The sequence below is a fragment of the Oncorhynchus nerka genome, linkage group LG20 (assembly GCF_034236695.1).
Source record: "Oncorhynchus nerka isolate Pitt River linkage group LG20, Oner_Uvic_2.0, whole genome shotgun sequence".
NCBI lineage: Eukaryota > Metazoa > Chordata > Actinopteri > Salmoniformes > Salmonidae > Oncorhynchus > Oncorhynchus nerka.
The window spans coordinates 81,999,797-82,019,192 of record NC_088415.1 but is presented as its reverse complement, the minus strand read 5'-3'; the positions used below and the strand labels follow the sequence as shown (position 1 = coordinate 82,019,192).

At 42.4% G+C, this 19,396-nt stretch overlaps 1 pseudogene; it reads left to right on the top strand.

Moving 5' to 3' along the window:
• Nucleotides 1-19,396, top strand: part of LOC115103245 (phosphatidylinositol 3-kinase regulatory subunit gamma-like) — a 49,329-nt pseudogene that overhangs the window by 20,360 nt on the left and 9,573 nt on the right.

Here is a 19,396-nt window from a genome sequence, read left to right as displayed (position 1 = left end):
TGCCAGGAGCAGGAGGCTGCCAAGCTCTGGCCTCGGGTGCGGTGGGCCCGAAAAGGAGGCCCTGGCAGCCGGACACAGGGCTTTTGCTTGTTCAGGATTTTTGATTAAATCCTTTATTGTGCTCCACTCACGCAAAGGTCCAAGGCGAAACAAGCGCAGAGAAATGACTGGAGGGGTGGAAAAGGAGAGTGCGGAGAGAGAAGGGAAATGGGATCTCTTTTTCTCTCTGTTACCCCTCCCTCACTCTCTACCTCGCTTTCCCTCAGTGACTGAAAAGATGTTTGATTTACTGTATGGGGTAGTTGTGGTGAGGTGAAAAGTTTTTGTCCCTCAACAGACCGGCTGGCTCTGGTTGTGTATCGTCTTTCTGTTCACTAAGCCCCTTTCCTTTCTCAATGGTACATTGCTTGTCTGGGATTATTTCTATTTTTGGACAATGTAAATGTAATGTATAAGGGACTCAGTCTCTGGAGTCTAGACAATAGTGTTTTTGGCTGCCTCCAACTGCTGTTTATGGGATATGTGGTCTTCCTTGAGCAAATATGAAATGAAAAGCACATGCATTCACATTTTAAAGGACAAGCGATAGTCCGGTCGTGCAGCTCTCTGTCAATGGAGGCCTTCTGGAATCCAGTTTTTAAGGTTTTTCCAGAAAATGTAACCATGGTTTGTGTTGTTGTTTCAGCTGTTTCTCTTCTGGATTTGACTGAGCAGTTCACACCGCCAGAAACTGCTCCCCCTACCCTGGTGAACCTAGTGGAGGCCATTGAGAAGAAAGGTACGCACTCACACACACAACACAAGGCAATGCAACACAACGCAAACATTAACATAGATACACAGTAAATTGAAATATACAGCGGTATCCTAGTAGTCGCCATTCAGAGGAGCGGCACAATGGGAATACATTATATTACGCAGATAGTTAGTCCAAATCCTGTTTCATATCTCCTCAGACTACACTATACAGCATACACTGTAGTGTTTATTTGTCCCTGATATTTATTCTCACCTGTGTGCTCATGGTGTCATGCAGGACAGTGGTCTTCATTCACACTGTATTACCAATTAATACCATTCAGGAGGAGGTCTTCATTCACACTGTATTACCAGTTAATACCATTCAGGAGGAATGTCTTCATTTACACTGTATTACCAATTCACACAGTTTCAGTGCCCGTAGGGGAGAGACGGGTTACTAAAGTAACACAGGGCGACACAGTTACTAAAGTAACACAGGGCGAAATAACACGCCCATTTTCTCAGATGACACTGAAGCTAGAATGATGTAGTGAAGTCAGCACGTTCCTAATGCGGAGGACAAGCTCCCTGCAAAAAAACAGCCCAATGTTTTGCAGAGTTATCCACAAAACATGTTTCTGTGGACCTGGAAAGGTTTTTAGGTTGTGGAGGTGTTTAGATTAAGGTTGCAACAATGTAATTTTCTTAACTTCTTATGGGCAGGTGACCCGGTAGCGTCCGGTGTAATTGCAGAGCGTGAAATTCAAACTACAGAATTATAAATATTTAACTTTCATAAAATCACAAGTGTAATACATCAAAATAAAGCTTAACTTCTTGCTAATCCAGCCGCTGTGTCAGATTTCAAAAAGGCTTTACGGCGAAAGCACACCATGCGATTGTCTGAGGACAGCACCCCGCATACAAAGGCATGAAAAACATATTTCAACCAGGCAGGTGCGCCACGAAAGTCAGAAATAGCGATATAATAAATGCCTTACCTTTAATGATCTTCTTCTGTTGGCACTCCAAAAGGTCCCAGATACATCACAAATGGTCCTTTTGTTCGATAATGTCCTTCTTTATATCCATAAAAACTCAGTTTAGCTGGCGCGCTTCAGTCAATAATCCACCGAGTTTTCCTCCATCAAAATGCATACAAAATGAATCCCAAACTTTACCAATAAACTTTTCCAAACAAGTCAAACAATGTTTATAATCAAACCTTAGGTACCCTGATACGTAAATAAATGATCAAATTTAAGACGGAGAATCGTTATTGTCTTTACTGGAGAAAAATACCAAAGAACTCACTCTCTTCCACACGCTTGGAAACACTACATCCAAAATGGGAGCCACCTAGAAAAACTACAATTTCTGGCTAATTTTTTCCAAAAATCAGCATGAAACTCTTTCTAAAGACTGTTGACATCTAGTGGAAGCCCTAGGACCTGCAATCTGGGAGGATTTCGCCTTTGAAATGACAGCCATTGAAAACAGTGGTAGGCTGAATTCTTTTTTGGGGGGGGGGTTGTCCTCGGGGTTTCGCCTGCCATATCAGTTCTGTTATGCCAACAGACATAATTGTAACAGTTTTAGAAGCCGTAGCGTTTTCTATCCAAATCTACCAATTATATGCATATCCTAGCGTCTGGGCCTGAGTAACAGGCAGTTTACTTTGGGTACACTTTTCATCTGGACGTGAAAATACTGCCCCCTACCCAAGAGAGGTTAAACCATCATAGGTTTCAAGTATCATGCCAGCTAGTCTTAAGTCTTAGTCTGGCAGAAGTTACAGGAGAGACTGGTGGGACGAAAGTAACACAATGTTAACTGAGGGACCTCGAATAAAATATAATAAACATTTAAGCACAGGCCATTGTCTCCTCTAGTTTATATTGCTTTTAAAATGTTAGCACAATATCAACAAATGACTGAATGTTTGAAAATTATATGACATCCTTAGAATGATGCCTTAATTAATTGACTTGATCGATCAGCTTCTCGCATAAGCTTTTGTCGAGAGGTTAGTGGTAAAAAAATATATATATTTATGATTCTGGGGGTTAATTACCATGTGTCAAGCCATGGAAATGTGATAAGCATGATGAGAATAATTTTTTGAATTCTATCAAGACACAAGGAGTGCGCCGAGGACAGCTGGAGCGCACCTGAATAATCATTGAAAATGGTGAAAAACATACTATACATACCCATTTAAAGGGATACTTCGGGATTTTGGCAATGAGGCCCTTTATGTACAGTACTTCCCCAGAGTCAGATGACCTTGTGGATACCATTTTTATTTGTCTATACTCAGTGTGAAGGAAGTTATAGTTTCGCAAATCTACTCGACTTCTTCATTGTGCTAATACTAGTTAGCATTGGCTCGCGAAACTACCTGAATTTACAGTTGCTAATGGTAGAGGACATATAACTTGTTTGTCATAAGATATGGTATCGCTAAATGCATAGATCTGAGTAATTAGGGGAAATAACGTGTTCCTTTTGTCCTAGTTTTCCCCTACATACATACTCGGACACACACAGAGACGTGCACACACACAAATAACCGTGCACATACAGCAATGCACAGGTACAAAGGTGGGGCACACACACCTTTCGTCCCACTCGATACCTTATTTACATACAGTACCAGTCAGAAGTTTGGACACACCTACTCATTCAAGGGTTTTTCTTTATTTGTCCTATTTTCTATCATTGTAAACTATGAAATAACACATGGAATCATGCCGTAACCATTGATTCCATATGTGTTATTTCATCGTTTTATGTCTTCACTATTATTCTACAATGTAGAAAATAGGACAAATAAAGAAAATCCCTTGAATGAGTAGCTGTGTCCAAACTTTTGACTGGTACTGTACATTTAAATAATTTTCTTTTTATTTTACTGACGGTGCCTGCATTTGATGGTCACTCTCAGGGGACGGCGAGAGCAGCAGACTGCGGGTTCGCTTCTTAATATCCCTCCACTCTCCCTTTCCTCCACTGACTAAAGGTGACACCGTCTTCCAGCTGATGGTCACTCTCAGGGGACGGCGAGAGCAGCAGACTGAGGGTTTGCTTCTTAATATCCCTCCGCTCTCCCTTTCCTCCACTGACTAAAGGGACACCGTCTTCCAGCTGGTGGTCACTCTCAGGGGACGGCGAGAGCAGCAGACTGAGGGTTCGCTTCTTAATATCCCTCCGCTCTCCCTTTCCTCCACTGACTAAAGGGACACCGTCTTCCAGCTGATGGTCACTCTCAGGGGACGGCGAGAGCAGCAGACTGAGGGTTCGCTTCTTAATATCCCTCCGCTCTCCCTTTCCTCCACTGACTAAAGGGACACCGTCTTCCAGCTGATGGTCACTCTCAGGGGACGGCGAGAGCAGCAGACTGAGGGTTCGCTTCTTAATATCCCTCCGCTCTCCCTTTCCTCCACTGACTAAAGGGACACCGTCTTCCAGCTGATGGCAAAACTCGAGTCGCACCGTATTTTTTTCTGCCTCATGAACAAATTCATGTTGTTACTCCTATGAACAGAGAAAGTGAAATATTCCTTGATATTAAAAAAAGACCCAAGCCGCTAATAATATCATCCTCAAGCCTATAGATACGCTCTTACTCATTCATTACTGCTGCAGTGCTTGTTTTAGACCTGAGTGGAAATAGGAAGAATGCGTATTTTATGGCTTGTTGACAGTGCTGAGTAAGAACTTTAAACATGAACTCACTCATAAAAACAGCATCTCTTTGCTGTTTTTGTTGACAGTCTCTCTCTAGCCATGGTTTTAAACGTTTTGACATCTTACAGTATAAACTATGTTGTAGCTTTCTTTTATGCCTGCTACGTTACTGCAGACACGGTCATATGAGCCATCCGATTGGCCAGTGCTAAGCCTATAGTATACATGATTTGCTATCTGGGCCTGCCGGAAAGGCAGAGTTTATGCCTTCAGACAAATTAAATGTTTCAAAATGTCCGTTTGACTACCCGGCGTGCAGGGCAGCTGAATCGGGTGCACCTACTGGCAACAGCCTGAGACTAAATTATTTTATTTTTAAATTGGAACACAAGGCTTTATCATTGTTTTTTTTGTTTTTTTTTTCAGCAATGTTTGATGATTGACTAGGAATGTAGTACAAGAAAGTTGACTGAAGTTCTCTCCCGGGGGATCTGCGCGGCGGTCTCGGGCTAGCTTAGAGGGAACATTGATGCCTAACTGTTGGTGGTTTACCCAATACATTACTGGGAGCTCATATAAAGTGTGAGACTCTATTTATTTGTATAACCTACAGTTTACTCACCGTTAGTCAGCATCTCTACTAACTGTTTTGGGTGTACGCCAGCTCATGCTTTTCACAAGATAAACACACACCCCATGCCAGTTATTTGTGTAGAGCCAGCTGTATGCCTCAACACCATGCATATAGATGTAGCTACACAATAAATGGCCTGGCATGTGGACTTAAAGGGATAGTTCACACCACGGACATATTGGTTTTCTTACCCTGTCAGCAGTCTATGAACGAGGTAAAACTGCAATCCATGCTTGGGTTTTGTTTATCTGGTCACTGTCTCCAACTTTTTTGCATTTATAGCACAAAACCAATGTAAGTGAAGCATTTTTTCGCATTTAGTTTCCAAATCATCTTGAAGTATCTTTATTGAGCTGTACAATCCATTTTACACTTTGGGATGATTTGGACATGGAACGTGAAATTGCTTATCAGGGATATCCACTTGCATTGGTTTTGTGCTATAAATGCTAAACAAAATCAAAGCATGGATTGCTATCTTGTCCATCAACTGCTTACAGGGTAAGGAAACCAATGTGCCAATGTAATTTGGGTGAATTACAACTACATTTGAAGTATGAAAATATCTAACCAACTACATTTTTTTGTGTATTGCTCCTTTTAGGGGTTGTTTTAATAATGTAGTCTAATTAACATAATCTGATTTAATCTAAATGTCTAGTTATTAAGATTGGCAGATAAGGAAAGAAAGTGCATCAAAAGCTACAGTGGAAAAGCATACAGAGCAACTGTACAGAAATCCAGAGCTGCTTGAGGAGTACAGTTCTCATTGTGTTACGGTAATGAGAACGGGCTAAAATGAAAATATACTTCATCAAAATGTCAGATTTTTTTCTGAAAATGTTTTGTAATAACTCTCCTGTATCTTTAGGAAATTAAAACAATTTAACATTTTCCCCATGCAATGTTGTTTTTCTTCTAACTTTACATGCATTATGATAATGAGCTTTTATTTTGTGCATGGTCTTAGAAAATGTGTAACAAAAAATTATCATTATCTGATTTTGAGATGATATTTTATCCATTACAAAAAAATGTTTTGGGTCTTTTCAAATTTGACCAAGAGTAATACCAAGTTAGCAAGAATCACCCAGATGTGTGTTGGGTGATTGTTATTGATGGCTCCTGTGCCCTTACAGAAAGGTTTGATAACAATGCACATGACATTGGTTTTATACCTGTGTTGTAACCTGGGCTCTAAATTTAAAAAATGTCATTGGTAGCACTGTTCTTCATTGGTAGAAAAGTTAGCACCACATACAATTTACAAGCAGCAGAAAAATAGATGTTTAAGATATATAGCCAGCTATTTACTTTTAAGTGCATCTCCTGAAGAAGATATACATTTTCCTTTCTGTGCCACAAAATGTTTGCATAAACTGGTAAAGTTACCAGGTTATTAGTAGGGCTGCATGATATGGGCAATTTTTAAATCAAAGATCGTGATTTGACTTGCGATATATATCAAAACATTTGAGTGAACTGTTGTAATCATAGAAACAGAATGATTATTCTAATCCTATGGTTGGTGTTTAGCATGACAACAAATGAAAAAGCCAGGTAGGAGTTATGAAAGGGTGGGAACCAACGTGTTGGTTGGTGTTTCCCAGAGGACCCTAATCATAAAAAATTGTAGAATTGACTATCTGATTCAGAACATGCCATTGCACAAACATGCTGATCTACATCATGAGTAGCAACCTGTATTCGAGCTAACATTTGCTTTGCCCTAGCTAGTAGCTATTTAGCTAAGTGGCATTTAGTTAGCAGTTAGCATTAGTGATTAGCATTATTTTAGGCACTGGTTGTAACACTGTAGTTAGCCTTCACTAGTAACACAGTAATCATGCTATTGCATTGTAATTGCATACTAATGGAGTTTAGCTGTTTATGTAATTATACAAATAGGGAGGGACTGTATGTAAGTGACTCATGAAATTGAATTTGATTTAATTTCCATATTTCACATGTACCAAAAAAAAAAAAAATTGAATTAAGTCTCTGGCAGACTTAACTCCTAAAGAACACAGAAAACATGTGTGGGAGGGGGTTGGTTTGTGGGATGTGGTGTGGAGTTAATTATTAATTTGTTGTTAATTCTTCAGATGGTTAAAATGGTTTAAAATTATATGTTTTGCTCTTAATGAAGTACCATTTGCTCATTACCTTAATGCGGTCTCATCTACCGTAACACAGATCTCATTACCAAAATGCATCAATGATAAAATAATCCTAGAATAATATTACAGAATCCAAATTATTTGAGCTGTGCATAAAATGTCATTTGCTCTTTATATTGATGTACTTAAAATATGAATAAGTTTAAAACAGAAAATAACAAAAATGTCATAAAAAAAGAAAATCAATTTATTAAGTATATTTTCATTTTGAGTCGTAATAACTCCTGTATCTAGGCAATTTGCAACATTTTCACCATCCAATGTTTTTTTTCTTCTTACTTTACAAGCGTTACGGTAAATGAGATTTTTTTTAAAGTGAGGTCTTGGAAAATATGTAAAAATGTATCTGATGATTCATTTAACAGTCAATCATTTGAGATTTTATCCATTACAAAATAAATTATTTTTGTCTTGACCAAGAGTAATACCAAGTTATCAAGAATCACCTAGCTGTGCACCAAACACCCTATTCCCTACATAGTGCATTACTTATGTCGTGTCTTTGGCTTTGCCGGATTAAGTGATATGACATGCTATTCTATCAAATTAATATTACCTGATTGAGCTAATCATGTAAATGTAATTAACTAGAGAGTCAGGGCACCACAAAATAATATTTCTAGAGCTTTTATCTTCCGTATAAACTCTTAAAGACCTAGTAATATTTTACATCAATAGCAGTCAATATTAATCGTCACCTTAATTCAGTCTCATCTGAAAGTTGTAAATTCTTGGTTATCTTCACGAACCCTGGCTAACACGTTGAATCAGCAATACAAAATTGGGTTTAATTATTTATTTACTAAATACCTAACTAATCACACAGAATTAAATATACACAGAATGAATTATACCTTGATTACAAATTACGTCATAAAGGAAAACGTCCCTAGCGGGCGGAACAGATATGACAGCTGGTTACACAAAAGAAAAGGGGCTGGGTTTGAGTGAAAGAGCGGGAAGACTGAGGGACAAAGGGAGAAGCTGTGCTATTGTAAATACAGTATCTTATGCATTCTAAATTACCGCCCATTTGGAAAAGGAAAATGCAGTAAATATTTACTCTGAGCTGCGCTTCGGTAGGTTGGTGGTAGATGGAAGGCCGTGTTGCCAAACCGTGTCCTTTGTCCTTTGAAGAATGTCTCTGGTGGTCAATTGGATACGTTGTAGTAACGTCGTTGTGTGGTAGACGGAATACTCTGTCTGTTCTTTCCTAGCCCGCGTTTGCAGCTGCTGTTGCTAACTCAACGGCTAGGAGGTATCACTTCTGTAGTGAATAAGAGTTCAAAGTTTATACCATTCGCAACCAAAGCTCACGCTGAGGTTGGCTTAGTTCTGTAGTTGACATGGAGGTTATATAGTGGAGCGAGAAGGTTGTGTTTGAAAAGTTTTATAACCCATGTCTCTTCACAAGGGCGGGCCACTGATTGAGCAGAGCCCTAACCTTATGGAAACCCAAATCTCTCATTTGGAAGCTAAAATTACATTTAATCTCTTCACCAATAATTTTATATTCAAACATTTAAATTGATCAACAATTCCATGTGAATCCGATAACTCTGATGTGTAGACTTTCCACTGTAGAGTTTGTCATCCTATCATTGATGAGATTGTCTCAGATGACAACCGAACTGACATCATATTCATTAAGTACCACCGCATATGTTCAATAGGTCGGATTACCAGAATATAGTTCATTTCCCCACACTTTCTGATGTTCCCAGAATCTCTATGTTAACCAAGGGGTTTTCAAATTCCACATCAGTAGGGTAGAGAGAGGAAAAAGGGGGGAAGAGGTATTTATGACTGTCATAAACCTACCCCCAGGCCAACGTCATGACACTTATTAGTGCAATATATAGGAGATATGGTGCCATTTGGGATGTAGACTAAAATAGTTCCTCAAACTGAAACGTCTTGCGACCGTTTCTTCCACACAGGTGTCTCTCTTCCACTTTCCTCCATCTTAGCTCCCCAGAGTGTATTCGTAATCACATCCCTAGGGTCTTTACATTTAATGTGACCTGTCTGTCTGTCATGCATACTGTAGAGGGTTTCTTTTAGAAGGACGATGAGCTAACGTCTCAAATCATCTTGATTCGTCTGCAGGTCTGGACTGCAAGACACTGTACAGGACACGTCTCGCATCCGCCTCAGATGGCCCAACACAGAGTCAGAGAGAGGGTGAGTTATTATTATCACTCTTCAGTTGTATTTGTTCTGTTAGAATTAGTAGTGATGTGTCATTAATCCTTGAAATGAAGAGCTTTGACTGACTGTTACATTTGTGGGGGTATTTGCAGTGACAACATTTTCTTTGTACTACTTGTATAAGTAATGCACGTTCATACTTTTCTCACACCCAGTGTATGACTGGATACAACTTGCTAGTATCCTATATAAATGTATGAATATCATGCAATGCGTTCAAAATGCCAGGGAAAGCATTGGGAGCAAATCTGTGACAAATCTGATTGAATTAAATCCATTTGGTCAGACCCGCTGACTGTTTCTCTCTCTCACCTCTTTCCCCAGAGGTGGAGTCGGGGCCTGGTAGTGACGTGGGCGCCGTGTCGGAGTGTTTACTCCGCTACCTGCGGGAACTTCCATCCCCCGTCATCCCCCCCGCTGTTTACCCAGACCTGCAGGCTGTGCTGCAGCAGGGCGCCGCGGGTACATGCCACATTTCACTCACCCCTGCTTGTGCGCAACCAGTGCCCCCCACCAACCCATCCCCAGCCCCGACGAAACAGACCCAGGCAATAGCAAGTAACAGAATCGCATGAAGCAGAACGAGCAAACAGATAAATTGTATGGCGAGTCAATCACATGCCCCCCTCCTGCCTGAGGGAATAGGCCCAGTGTGGAGTGCTGGGGATGAGCTAGTCACAGGCATCCCAGAAATGTTGTAACATATATTGCTTCCCTGGTGATGTCAGGCGTGTGTGCGTGCCTGCATGCCTGTCTGCATATGAGAGAAAGAGAAGGGGGTGTTGTGTGTGTGTGTGTTGAGAGAGTTCCTGTTTGTGTGTGCACTTGCAGGTGTGTGTGTGTGTGTAACGGGCTGCCGTAACACATGTGGTGTCCGTCCTCCCACAGACTGGTCCAAGGCTGTGGCGGCGAGCAGCAGTGGAGGCAGGGAGCTGAGCCTGGTCCTGGAGAGGGCCACCAGCATGTCCCTGCATCACCACCTCACCCTGCACTACGTGCTCACACACCTGGGTAAGGTGGTCCAGACCTCCCATCTTAATGGCCTGGACCTTCACACCCTGGGTCTGGTCTTCGGGCCGCTGCTGATCCGGCACAGCTCTGCCACTGGGTGAGTAGGAGAATCCCTAATCTAACATAAGAGTAGAGGTTGCACACTGTCAACAAGCCCAACACTTCAACATTCTTAAGTTGGTTGTTTTTACAATGTTATAAAGCCACTTTCACATCACCCAGACAAACACCAACGAACAGAGTTGAGTCAGTGTACGCCGTTCGTCTGTGTTGGTTGGTGTTTGTTGTCCAATTTGGCATTTTCAATCAGCGTTTGGTGGTGTGTGCGGTGTGCAAGCAGTTTAATAGATTGCTTATTTTTAGTTGCTTTTCGCTAGGTCTCAAAGCACTTTACATTGTATTGGGAAACTACTGTAACATCAAACCCCACCATTGTGTATTTGCACCTAACTTGGTAATATACAGCAGCCATTTTGTGTCAGATTGCTGAGTTACCACATAGCTAGCGATATCCTCTTGAGACCGACGAGAGCTCCAACGTCACTGGGTGAGTGAAGGACGAAACCGTTAGACCTCGCTCCCTCGTGCGACTCCAGTGGAAATCCATAAGGCCAAATGCTGTTACTACAGATTGCAGTCGAGTGCTTTTCCTCTTCCTGCACAGCACCATGTGTTTGAATGACCTGCCATTGACTGAACATCTTATGACCATGTGTCTGACTCCCTGCCGTTGTTGATTGACAGGTGGGAGGTGGGGGAGGAGTTCCCTGCACTGGCACTGGAGAGGCTTCTGATGGAGATGGCCATAGGACAGGAAGTCCCGCACCCAGGTATTGATGGATAGATGCAGTGCTTCAAAATGGAGGGCTCCATAGAATATATAGAAGCTAGAATGGATGGAAATGCTGTTTTTAGAATGGAATGTATTTACTGTTGGCTTAACTTGTTTGCAATTGTTTTGCAATGGTAGTTTGCATTTGTTTGGGAATTTCATGAGTTAGTGCTGATTAGTACAGACTGATGAAATGTTTCCGTCAAAAAGTTGTGTGTTTCATATGTTAGGATCTGTAGGTTTGAATGAAATGTATTCTATTAATTAACTGTGATGCTTGTCAAAACCTTTCCTAACTAATGAACGTCTCTGTTTATGTGTAGCTCTACCTGCCATGCCAGTAAAGGTCAAAGATACAACTCCAGCCATGACTGAGAGCAGCATACTGAGTGATTCGGAGTGGTACTGGGGTGAAATCTCCAGGTGAAGAGCCATTCATGTAACAATAGCATTTCTACATCAATGAAATCATTTAATACATCAACAAAATAGTAGGCCTATAGTTTAGTATTTAGGATTATAGTACTTATTTTTGGGGTGGATTAAAACAGGATTATAGTAAACATTATTGTGGATTGTAGTATAGGATACTCTGCACACATGGAACAGCCTATTATAATTGTGTGCAAGTGATTAAGTTGTATTGTGAAGGATGTGGTGCTTTCATGAATTCCCAATTGCCTCTAACTTTGCCGTTGTGTTCCCAGGGAGGAAGTGAATGAGAAGATGAGAGACACCCCTGACGGGACGTTCATGGTCCGTGACGCCTCCAGCAAACTGGAGGGAGAGTACACACTGACCCTCAGGTGAGAGCCTGCCCCCTGTAGATTATATATAGATGTTATGTCAACAGGACCATTAACATTACCATTCCTGAACCTCTGTGAATACTTGATTCTGTGTATCATTTTCTATCTCCTTTTTGAATGTGGAATGTTTGCTATTGCGATACTTGGGACCCTTGTAGCTCAGCAGAGTAAAAAAAAATTAAGGAAAGAACTGGAACTACTTTCTAAAGGACTTAAGACTGATTTCTCAACCGTTCCACAGGAAAGGCGGAAACAACAAGCTGATCAAGGTCTGCCATCGGGAAGGTCGCTATGGCTTCTCAGAGCCTCTCACCTTTATCACGGTGGTGGAGCTCATCAACCACTACCGCCATGAGTCCCTGGCCCAGTACAACGCCAAGCTGGACACCCGGCTCCTCTACCCAGTCTCCAAATTCCAACAGGTACATACACTACATGAACAACAACTGAACAACATATAATTGTCCATGAAAATGAAAAAGTATTTTTGCTGGCCCACCTCTCTTGAGGCTACACAAAACCCTCCTGTAATTGATACTATGGTCATATTTGTGAAATATCTGAGGGGTTGCCATTTAGGCACCTGAAGTTCCAGCATAATGCATTTAATTTAGAATGCAAGTTGGAATGGCCTTTTCATTGAACTTTTGATGCCAAAATGGAGAAAACAGTTCCTGCTGAATTTGTATTGCTGTCCTCCATCCTGAGTGGCTGCTTGGTGAGTATTCTCACTGACTGTTGGCTGACGTGAGAACCATATATTTGGAGAGTTAGGATATTGAGGTTTCCGCATTATGATCCATTTACATGACACTACATTCCATGGCAGCCATGTTATTTATTTTTGTATTTATTTATTTCACCTTTATTTAACCAGGTAGGCTAGTTGAGAACAAGTTCTCATTTGCAACTGCGACCTGGCCAAGATAAAGCATAGCAGTGTGAACAGACAACACAGAGTTACACATGGAGTACACAATTAACAGGTCAATAACACATTAGAAAAAAAAGGGGAGTCTATATACAATGTGTGCAAAAGGCATGAGGAGGTAGGCGAATAATTACAATATTGCAGATTAACACTGGAATGATAAATGATCAGATGATCATGTACAGGTAGAGATATTGGTGTGCAAAAGAGCAGAAAAGTAAATAAATAAAAACTGTGGGGATGAGGTAGGTGAAAATGGGTGGGCTGTTTACCAATAGATTATGTACAGCTGCAGCGATCGGTTAGCTGCTCAGATAGCAGATGTTTGAAGTTGGTGAGGGAGATAAAAGTCTCCAACTTCAGCGATTTTTGCAATTCGTTCCAGTCACAGGCAGCAGAGTACTGGAACGAAAGGCGGCCGAATGAGGTGTTGGCTTTAGGGATGATCAGTGAGATACACCTGCTGGAGCGCGTGCTACGGATGGGTGTTGCCATCGTGACCAGTGAACTGAGATAAGGCGGAGCTTTACCTAGCATGGCCTTGTAGATGACCTGGAGCCAGTGGGTCTGGCGACGAATATGTAGCAAGGGCCAGCCGACTAGAGCATACAAGTCGCAGTGGTGGGTAGTATAAGGTGCTTTAGTGACAAAACGGATGGCACTGTGATAAACTGCATCCAGTTTGCTGAGTAGAGTGTTGGAAGCAATTTTGTAGATGACATCGCCGAAGTCGAGGATCGGTAGGATAGTCAGTTTTACTAGGGTAAGCTTGGCAGCGTGAGTGAAGGAGGCTTTGTTGCGGAATAGAAAGCCGACTCTTGATTTGATTTTCGATTGGAGATGTTTGATATGGGTCTGGAAGGAGAGTTTGCAGTCTAGCCAGACACCTAGGTACTTATAGGTGTCCACATATTCAAGGTCGGAATCATCCAGTGTGGCATGCGGGTGCAGGCAGCGATCGGTTGAAAAGCATGCATTTGGTTTTACTAGCGTTTAAGAGCAGTTGGAGGCCACGGAAGGAGTGTTGTATGGCAATGAAGCTCGTTTGGAGGTTAGATAGCACAGTGTCCAATGACGGGCCGAAAGTATATAGAATGGTGTCGTCTGCGTAGAGGTGGATCAGGGAATCGCCCGCAGCAAGAGCAACATCATTGATATATACAGAGAAAAGAGTCGGCCCGAGAATTGAACCCTGTGGCACCCCCATAGAGACTGCCAGAGGACCGGACAGCATGCCCTCCGATTTAACACACTGAACTCTGTCTGCAAAGTAATTGGTGAACCAGGCAAGGCAGTCATCCGAAAAACCGAGGCTACTGAGTCTGCCGATAAGAATATGGTGATTGACAGAGTCGAAAGCCTTGGCAAGGTCGATGAAGACGGCTGCACAGTACTGTCTTTTATCGATGGCGGTTATGATGTCGTTTAGTACCTTGAGTGTGGCTGAGGTGCACCCGTGACCGGCTCGGAAACCAGATTGCATAGCGGAGAAGGTACGGTGGGATTCGAGATGGTCAGTGACCTGTTTGTTGACTTGGCTTTCGAAGACCTTAGATAGGCAGGGCAGAATGGATATAGGTCTGTAACAGTTTGGGTCCAGGGTGTCTCCCCTTTGAAGAGGGGGATGACTGCGGCAGCTTTCAATCCTTGGGGATCTCAGACGATATGAAAGAGAGGTTGAACAGGCTGGTAATAGGGGTTGCGACAATGGCGGCGGATAGTTTCAGAAATAGAGGGTCCAGATTGTCAAGCCCAGCTGATTTATACAGGTCCAGGTTTTGCAGCTCTTTCAGAACATCTGCTATCTGGATTTGGGTAAAGGAGAACCTGGAGAGGCTTGGGCGAGGAGCTGCGGGGGGGGCGGAGCTGTTGGCCGAGGTAGGAGTAGCCAGGCGGAAGGCATGGCCAGCCGTTGACAAATGCTTGTTGAAGTTTTCGATAATCATGGATTTGTCGGTGGTGACCGTGTTCCCTAGCCTCAGTGCAGTGGGCAGCTGGGAGGAGGTGCTCTTGTTCTCCATGGACTTCACAGTGTCCCAGAACTTTTTGGAGTTGGAGCTACAGGATGCAAACTTCTGCCTGAAGAAGCTGGCCTTAGCTTTCCTGACTGACTGCGTGTATTGGTTCCTGACTTCCCTGAACAGTTGCATATCGCGGGGACTGTTCGATGCTATTGCAGTCCGCCACAGGATGTTTTGTGCTAGCTCCCCATGGGCAATGTTGACCAATAGCAGTTCACTGAATTTTCTGAATTTTTAACAATGCTATGCTCAATTCTCGTCATGAATGGATAAATGGAATGCTCAAAGGCGCTAACATGACAAACTGTTTTAAAAGTTGTCCCAACTCTCTAAATATATGGCCCTGGCAACATTTCTCCTCAGGAGCAGCTGGTGAAGGAGGACAGCACTGAGGCGGTGGGCGAGCAGCTGAAGGTGTACCATGAGCAGTACCAGGAGAAGAGCTGGGAGTACGACGTGCTCTACGAGGAGTACACACGTACCTCACAGGTCCTATATTGCTTATTATAAACTGGGTGGTTCGAGCACTGAATGCTGATTGGCGGGTATGATAAAACATTTATTTTACTGTTCTAATTACGTTGGTAACCAGTTTATAATAGCAATAAGGCACCTCGGGGGTTCGTGGCATATTGGCAATATACCACAGCTAAGGGCTGTATCCTGGCACTCTGCATTGCATCGTGCTTAAGAACAGCCCTTAGCTGTAATATATTGGCCATATACCACACCTCCTCGGGCCTTATTGCTTTACTATACTGTATAGAGACTATTAGTCCACACTACTGACTTCTGGACCACCCCTCTCAAGCTCTGTCCCAAAACGATTTGTCTTGTATTTGTCTTTTTTGTATCCTTCCTCTGTAAATAATGATGTGAAGGAGCTGGTGAAAATGGCATGATGGAAAATCACATGCCTCCTAACTGTCATGAGGTGATCACGTTTGTGTCTCTGTCAGGAGCTCCAGATGAAGCGCACAGCCATCGAGGCCTTCAACGAGACCATCAAGATCTTCGAAGAGCAGTGTGAGACTCAGGAGCGCTACAGCAAAGAGACCATCGAGAAGTTCCGACGTGAAGGCAACGACAAAGAGATCCAGAAGTAAGCATTTTGCCTATTCATAGTGACATGGGTATTTATACCACAGCCCGTATCAAACTAGTACCTATGTATGTATGTAGCATGTATTTTAAGACAATTTTAAAACAACATTCAGTCAATGTATTGTAAAGAACAGTCAAACCAAACCAGACCACTACAAATGAACCCCAGAGCAAAAACTGTTATGGAGCTTTCTTCCCACTCACTTCAGGATCCAGAGCAACTCGGAGCGTCTGAAGTCTCGGGTGACAGAGATCCACGACAGCAAGAGGAAGCTGGAGCAGGACCTGAAACAGCAGGCAACCGACAACAGAGAGATTGACAAGAGGATGAACAGCCTGAAACCAGACCTCATGCAGCTAAGGAAGATCAGGGACCAGTACCTGGTGTAAGAAAACGCTATGCTGTACAATGCTATACTATCCCAGCCCGTACATTTATATTCGGTCTTTAACCAAGGACTCTTAGCTAGAACCTAGTTGGGTTAACCTTTTGGGACAGACATGGAAAAAACCCACGTGGGCTACAACATGGGCTGCATTTACACAGGTAGTTCAATTCTGTTTCTTTTTTCCACTAATTTGTCTTTTGACCAATCAGATCAGCACTTTTTTCATTTGGAAGACTCTTTAATATTTTGGACCATTCAGAATATGTTTTCTGGACAGTCTTTTCTAACAAGCCGATTTTATCTAGCTCAATAATTACACATGGTATTCATTTTAGTTCAGTTAGTGTAGGAGGCCAAATTTCTAATTTCAGTTTCATTTTACTACAAATTCCACAAACAACACTTGAGTCCTTAAATTGATTCCAATCAACAAAATACTTGATTCCTTAAAAATAATACATTCCCAGCATATTACAGCATGTGAATCGCAAATCATTTGCCAAGCGATTCCTGAACAATTCATCAGCATTCTGACAAATGGCAGCCGTCATTCTGATTCAGATTCTACTTGCCTTGGTAGCAATTAACATGGCTTGAAACTTGGACCGAATAAGCCAACAGACGATAAATACAGCGAGGGCAGTATAATTAGCTACTGAGAAATGTACACTCACAAAAAACGACATAGTCAACTCAGTGGTTCAAACATGTCATGAGTGTTTCTTTACTACTAACACAAGCTTGTTCAGCAAGCAAGCCATTTTTGTTGGCTCCCATGCAAAACAAGCTAGCTAACAGTAATCAGTGTTGCCAACTTAGCGACTCAACTATTCAGACCCCTGTAGCGACACATTTTCAAAAAATCGACTAGCGACAAATCTAGCAACTTTTTCTGGTGTTATTGGAGACTTTTGGAGACTCTGACGTGAAAGCACGTATCGTTCTTACTCTTCTCAACGAGCAGCGGGTGCTGCTGTGGGCCCCATCCCCGTCCCAAAGAAGTCACAGGCGGCCCAGTCCTCGCACAGCAGTCCCTCCCAGCTGCAGTCAGAGCAGGAGATGTTCACCCCTCCGCGTCCAGACTGCAAATGAATCGCACATGCGGGAAGCCGTCGCTGGCTGATCCCGCCCTGGCTTATATTCAGGGCGGGATGTAAATGTAAAATGTTCTTTGTCTAAAATAAATCACTGCACATAAATAAATCACTGCATTTGACTCACACAGACAGCCTCAGTCACTTACTCACCTTATCCACTGTGTGTGTGCCTCTCTGTGACATAAGCTAAACATCTAGCTGGCTAGCTCATCATGTCTCAGTCTAAACTGTACACTCAAAAATACAGAAAGGAGTGGGAATCAAACCCTGAATTCTAAGGCTGGTTGAAGCCGTTTATTGGAGATGATACACGGACATACTGCCTGTATTGTAAGGCTGGTTGAAGCCGTTTATTGGAGATGATACACTGGCATACTGCCTGTATTGTAAAGGCTGATTTCTACGCCAAACTTAGTGATGTAAAAAAAACACATGACAACTCAAAAACATACTCAAAATGCAAAGCCTTATAACAGTTCCACCCAAAACAAGCTGCCATTTATGGTTTAAAAAATTGACTCTGCAATAAAGTCTGAAGCCACCATGGCATTAGCTATAACACTGTTCCATGCTGGCATGTGATCACATTGGAGAAGTATGTAGAGCTGCTTTCTCAGACTCCACTGCTGCTACCCACTTCAAAGTGCACAGAAATGATTAATGGTGTTCTAGCACCATACTTTCTGAAAAAGTTGGTCGCAGATGTGGGTGACCAGCGTTTCAGCCTCCTCGATGAGTCCACGTATGTAAGTGTTTCTAAGTACCTGGGGGTTGTGCTAAGGTACTTTAGTGACCCCAAGCAGACAATTGTATCAACTTTTCTGGGGCTTGTTGAGTTGGAGGGAGGAGATGCCAAATCTAAAGCCTGTGCTGTTGTGGCTTTCCTCGAAGTGTTTTCTTAAAAAAGAGAATCTCCTGGAGATAGGGACTGACAATGCCTCTGTTATGACGGGGATTAACAATGGGGTCCATAAAGTGCTGAAGGAGGAGTATGGCCTCAATATCTGGTTCTTGTTCACTCTCTGCAGCTTGCTCATTTGTAGTTCTAAACATATTTAGGGTGTTTTTTTACTCACTTTTGTCTCTCCCAAGACATTATCCCTCTCTCCTACAGCGTCCATCACAATTACATGCACATGGTCAATTATGCAAATTAGGCGATGACATCATTTAGCAACTTTTAGGACAGCCAATAGCTACTTTCCTTACTGAGGAGTTGGCAACACTGACAGGAACTAGCTCAACAATAAACCAAGGCCCTGTATGTTCGTGACGGGGCTAGATAGCTACCTCGACAACAAGGAGGATTTTTGAGCTAGCTAGCCACATTGTATCAGCTCGTCTTGAGTTAGAAACATAGCGTTAGCTAGCTTACTAGAAACAATGCCAAACATTAGCTAGCTAGTGTTAACAATTAAACCCGCACGAACATGAAAATGTTGACACAACTTTGTTATTTTAGCTTCTCTACATTTCATTAGTTGGCGTTTTTACAGCGCATTAAAAAGTATTCAGGGCCCATTTTGGACCCACACTATAACCCACAGAGGTTTTCTAATGCATGACCCAGGTGCTATGCCCAACGGGGTCCCAGAGACAATCCCTGGCCATATTCACACCAGATAACCCCTTTATAAATGGTAAAGGGCCCATTTGGGATCTATGTTATAGTCCGCATGGGTTTTCCCATGTGCGACCCTGGTAGTAGGCCCAACTGGGTCCCATAGACAGACCCTGACTATATAC